General features: G+C 42.8%; 1 pseudogene; it reads left to right on the forward strand.

Moving 5' to 3' along the window:
- Positions 1–2,908: 2,908 nt before the first annotated feature.
- Positions 2,909–3,331, forward strand: LOC116077192 (annotated as a pseudogene).
- The last annotated feature ends 2,684 nt before the right edge of the window (positions 3,332–6,015 follow it).

The raw sequence follows: 6,015 nt of genomic DNA on the forward strand, positions 1-6,015 counted from the left end.
TCTTCTATGAAGGAGAATGATGGATTCTGTTCACCTGTGTCTTTTTATTGGGGAATGGAGTCCATTGATGTTGAGAGAGATTAATGGCCAATGATTGTTAATTCCTGTTATTTTTGTGTTGGTGCTGTGTGTGTGTGTATTCATGTCTCTTCTTTTGGTTTTGCTGGTGTGCAGTTCTTTCCTGTGTTTTCTTAGGTACGGTTAACCTTGTGTTGAAGTTTTCCTTATTATCTTTGTAGGGATGGGTTTGTGGATAGATATTATTTATATTTGTTTTGTCATAGAATATCTTTTCTTCACCTACGGTGATTAAAGGTTTTGTTTGGGTATAGTATTCTGGGGTGACATCTGCGGTCTCTTAGAGTCTCCCAAGTCATCTACCCAGGCCCTTGTGGCTTTTAGAGTCTCTGCCGAGTAGCTGGGTATAATCCTGATAGGTCTACCCTTGTGTTACTTGGCTTTTCTCCCTTAAAGCGTTTTATTATATTATTATTATTATTATTATTATTATTATTATTTCTTTTTTATTGGTCATTTATTTACATTTCAAATGTTATCCCCCTTCCCGGTTTCCCTCTGCAAACCCCCTATCCCAAACCCCTTATCCCCTGGAAGACCTGCGGGTGGAGGGGAGTGGGAGAGTGGGGGGGGTGTTGCAAACCATTGAAGTTGGGCAGGGAATTCCACATGGTTATTTTTTTTAAGTGCATTGCTGTTTTGCCTTTGTTTGTGGGGGGGGGGGACTTGAGTGTGTGCACATGTGCCAGACCCCCTGAAACTGGAGTTACAGGTTGTTTTGACTGTCACGTAGGTGCTGGGAATTGAACCTGGATCCTCTGGAAAAGCAGTCAGTACTCTTAACTGCTGAGCCATCTCTCTAGCCCCTTCACACAGTATTTGCAAAGCAAAACGAATTCAGCAAGCATGATATATGTGGGAACTCACAAATAGCTTGATATTTTTGGTTTTGGTTTATAGGGGCTTTTTTGTTTTTGTTTTCTTGGTTTTTGCTTCTTTTTTTTTTTTTTTTTTTTTTTTTTTTGTAAAGTGTCACAAGAGAGAAATCCTAAGCAAATGCAAACTGATGTGCTGTGGACCATCACCGTCACGTCGCTATTTATGAAAAAAATTGCGACTATTGTGCAAAACCCTTGAAAAACACTGCAGAAACCTGAGAGTTTCCTTCTAGGGCAAACTATGATAGCTTCTTTGAACTCTGGTTAGATGCTATCTCAGCTTCTTTAACGAATTTAGGGGTAGGATTTCTTCCTTCAGAAACTGAGTCACCTTTTCTTAAGAAGCAGGAGAAAACCAGTCTACCTGTCACACACCTGTTCTTTGCCTGGTCATTATTTTCCAGAACTCTAAACAGCCACTAATGTTGTCTTTTCCATCAGATCCCTGGACTATGGTGTAGGTCGCAGACAGACCTTCATTCTGTTTCATGTTGGAAGGCAGCAGAGAGAGTGGTGCAGGCCTGTAAAATAAACTTTTATTCTCCTGATGTAATTGTTGTCACCAAGGCTTACTGCCTCTGTCGGCTAACCTAGACCTAGTCCTGGAAGCTTCTAGCCTCTGTACAATCTTATCTAGGCCTAGGATGTTTTCAGCCTCTGAGACTTACTACTGAGTAAGCTCACCCTATCTTATTCTTTCTGATCTCTGGCTGACTGGTTCATCTCAGCTGTTCTGGCTCAATCTTCTCTCCCAGCTGACTTATTCAATCGGGCTTTTCTCTTAGGCTCTCAATTGCTCTGTTTGGCCTTAAACTAGTTCTAGCAATCTTTTTCTAATTTGGCGCCTCCTCATCCTCTGGCTCATTCTGTCTTTACCTGTGTCTAGCTTGTTCTCTCTTCAATCTATCTCTGTAAAGCTCTCCCTGTAAAACTACCTTCTTCTCCCTCTCTGTGCGGCTCCAGTGAGAGGTAACTGAGAGCTACCTAGCAAGATCCTGTCTCAAAAAAAAAGGGGGGGGGAGGGGTCGGGGCTGGAGAGATGACTCAGCAAGAACACTGGCTATTCTTCCAAAGGACCCAGGTTCCCAGCATCCACATGGCAGCTAACAAATGTCTGTAACTCCAGTTCCAGAAGACCCAACATGCAGACATACATGCAGGCAAAACATCAGTGCACATAAAATTAAAACAAAAACAAACCAAGTTAGAAAACAAGAGTCATTCAATTATTCTGTGTTTTTAAAAAACCCACAGGTAGGGCTGGTGAGATGGCTCATCAGGGAAGAGCACCGACTGCTCTTCGGAAGGTCATGAGTTCAAATCCCAGCAACCACATAGTGGCTCACAACCACCCATAATGAGATCTGATGCCCTTGTCTGGTGCGTCTGAAGAGAGCTACAGTGTACAGCTACAGTGTCTGAAGTCAGCTACAGTGTTCTTACATATAATAAATAAATAAATAAATCTTTAAAAAAAAAAAACCCACAGGTAGGCCATACACCCAAAGGACTTTACTTCCTGCTCTGGTAACACACACTTATCCATGTTCATTGTGGCTCTATTCTCATATATGAACACTGAATGAAATTTGGAGGTAACTGAGTAGGACTGGAAGCCACTATACCGAGTAAGGTAAACCTGACCCAGAAGGACAAAAATGTCCAAGTTCTCACTTGTACGTTGCCTCCCATCACATCTTCAGGTCTGTGTTTAACTCAAAGGACCTGTAGTAGATGGGAAAACATAAAGGGGCCTTTGGTGGGGGATGGGCAGAAAGATAAAGAGGGGATCATGAGAAAGACACTTGAGTGAGGTGAGGGTCCAGAGAACTATGCAGAGGATGTGCTGGCTGGGTGGGTAACTAACATTATGGATTAATAAGAATATTTTTTAGGTCCCTGGTGCTCGCTGCAGAAACATGGCAAGGTTGGTAGCCGACAGGGACGCCGACATGGACTTCCCACGACTGAGATGTTCTGCGCACATTGAAGGTGGCATGAGACCAGGCAAGAAGATATTAGTGATGGGCATCGTAGATCGCAAACCCAAAAGCTTTTCTATTAGGTTGACCTGTGGTGACTCTGATGATCCTCCTGCCGATGTGGCAATTGAACTCAAAGCTATATTCAGAAACCAGCAGCTCCTCAGAAACTCTTGTATATCAGGAGAGAGGGGCGAAGAGGAGTCAGCAATTCCTTATTTTCCATTCATCCCAGACCAGCCGTACAAGGTGGAGATTCTGTGCCAGAGCCCGGGTTTCAGAGTGTTTGTAGATGGAAACCCCCTTTTTTTTTTTAATCATCGTATACAAACATTATCTGCAATTGACACCATAAAGATCAATGGGAACTTCCAGGTAACCAGACTTGGCTGATGTTTAAAGCATTCTATTTCAAATATGATCGATCAAGTGGCACAACTACATGTCTGAGAGAAGTGTCCTAGCCAGATCTGGAGCCTTTAAAAGAAAACAAACACAAAGACAGACTTCTCTGTCTCTTTCTGTGCAGTTTAAGTTCAGATGTTAAATTGGATTTTGAAGCATTCTTGATTAATTTATTTATATTTAGTATATGTATTAATGTATCAGAGAATGAGCAATGTCTACAAATTATGAACTTAGGTCTGAGGGGGAAATTTATGTACTACAAGCATAAAATAGGTGGATTTTTACTTTAAAGAATTTGAGCATATTCTCCTTACCCCTCAACTTTGGCTTCTTTACCTAAATTGCTAAAAATGCTTTTGTGGAAATGCTTGCGACACTTCAATAAAACTCTGAAGTTCTTGTCAATGATGTGAACTTTTGCTTGCATTGCTTTTTCTCCTTCCTGTGAATTAGCACAGCGTTGGCTTCCTTAAGGCTAACTGCACCTTGGATTTACAAAGGAGCTCATTAAGTCCGTATTAAATTAATGGAAAGCATATAAGAGGTGATTGCATAGACAGCTTTGAAAATAACTATATATCAGTTTTTAATAGTATGCTATGAAAATGATTCCAGAGTGCAGTGTAAAGCAGAAGCAAGTTGCCCCAAATTACTTACTGAGAAATAATTTATATCAACCTGGGCTGTTAGCTCACTGTATAATTTTTCTTCTGAGACCCTCCCCAGCGTCCCTGAGCAATGCCTTTGGAGCTTCTGAGTAGACAGTGCTGCCTCCCTGGTGGGTAAGGTGGGATCCAGTTAGGTCATCTGAAGATTGGGTCCCAGGATTTCAGGTTTTTTGGTCCAGCCAATAGTGATCATGCTTTCAGAGGAGCTGCTTCCCCGCGCTTCCAGAACTACCAATAGGCTGCAGATTTTTAATATATCTGCAAGGCTAGGGATGCTCATTTCCTACACTGCACTGGTCCTAGAGAGAAGGGCCTTCGGCATTGCTTTGGGCAGATAGAGAAGAAAGGGATGCTGGGTGGGGTGTATTTATATATCATTTAAGTTTTGTTTGTGCAGTGTATGTGTCTTATTTGATGTGTACACACACGCACACAAGCATGTGCATACATACTAAAAGTGAATCAGAATGAATGTAAGCGAGCAGAGCAAGCATACCCATTCATCTCCTTGTCCTCCTTCACTTCTAAGGTTTTTTACCCAACATGCAGAGGCACGGAAGTGGCCATGTCATCATCTTCATGTGTCAAGGGTGTAGACAGTGTTTCAGAACCAAAGTCTAAGATAAACAAAGCAAACTAAAATAAGGAATTTTTATAGATGATATGTTTGGATTCTTCTCAACTTTGAAACTGTTTAGCACAGTTCCATGGTGTTATTATACAAAGACTTGTTCACCAAGACCAGCTGCATTTTAAAAAGCTTTAAAACGTTCTAGCTGACTTCTCAGCCGAGGTCAGCCATGAGAGCTGTTTTGTAGCTCTAGGTGTTTTTTTAAGCCTGTGAGCAATTTCTCATAGGTTGAAAAGCCACTTTAGAGGAGTGTCTGTCAAAAGACTTAGAACACACCCTGAAAAACATTTGTAAGATTTGGATTCGATTCATGCAGTAGGCATCCCCCAGGAGGGTTCTTCTGAGTGGCCAAGCATCTGTAATTCAGAGGAAGTTTGGAGAACAGGGAGTATAAAAGATTGGAAGCGACTTTTCTCTCCACCTGTCAGCTAACTCATAAGCAACCAATCCCTTAAGCTACTTGGTATGGAAAAGCAGTATTAAACTCCCAGATCAGCCTCCTGGAAGCTGTCTAAGTGGTGCGTTGGTTTGATTTTGAACTAGTTAATAAATAGGGGCCACAGCCCAAGTCACTGTCCAAATGGCTAGCTAGAAACTAGGATAAGTTCCCACTCTCCTCGGCCTGAGAGGTCTAATGTGGGAAACTCAGGATGGAAAGTGAAATTTAAAGCTTCATGGGGAAAGTTTGCACACACAAAACAAATTGAAAATACTGTAAAAGCAAGATTTTATAATGTTTCATTCAGGGGCGGGGAGCCAACTCGGTAAATAAAAGCACTTGCCATGAGAACTTGTTGACTTGAGTTTGGATCCTTAAAACCTAGGTAAAAACTCTATGGGGGTGGGGGTGAGGATGGGGGTAGAGACAAGGGGATCCCCAGAAGGCCAACTAGGCTGGTGATGCTGCAGGTAAGAGACCCTGTCTCAAACGAGAGGGAAAGACATGCACGCATGCACGTGCGCGCGCGCGCGCGCGCGCGCGCGTGTGTGTGTGTGTGTGTGTGTGTATGGGGCGGGGCGGGGGGAGGAGGGAGGATGAAGGGGCGGGGATGGGATAAACCTTTTACTACAATGCAGAGATACTTTAACTGAGCGGTGGTGTAATGAAATCAGCCACATTAACCAGAACAGGCATTTAGCTGAATGCATAGTGGGCTGGTGAGTTGGTTTTGTTGATTAAAGGCGCTTGCAACGCAAGCATGGTACCCAGAGTTCCACCACAGAACCCATAGTGGAAGGATAAGCCTAACTCTCAAGAGTTGTTCTCCGACCACCACACACACACACACACACACACACACACACACACACACGCACGCACGCACGCATACGTGCACGCGCACACATACTAAAAGTGAATCAGAATGAAT

This window comes from Mastomys coucha, unplaced genomic scaffold, assembly GCF_008632895.1.
Source record: "Mastomys coucha isolate ucsf_1 unplaced genomic scaffold, UCSF_Mcou_1 pScaffold5, whole genome shotgun sequence".
Lineage (NCBI taxonomy): Eukaryota > Metazoa > Chordata > Mammalia > Rodentia > Muridae > Mastomys > Mastomys coucha.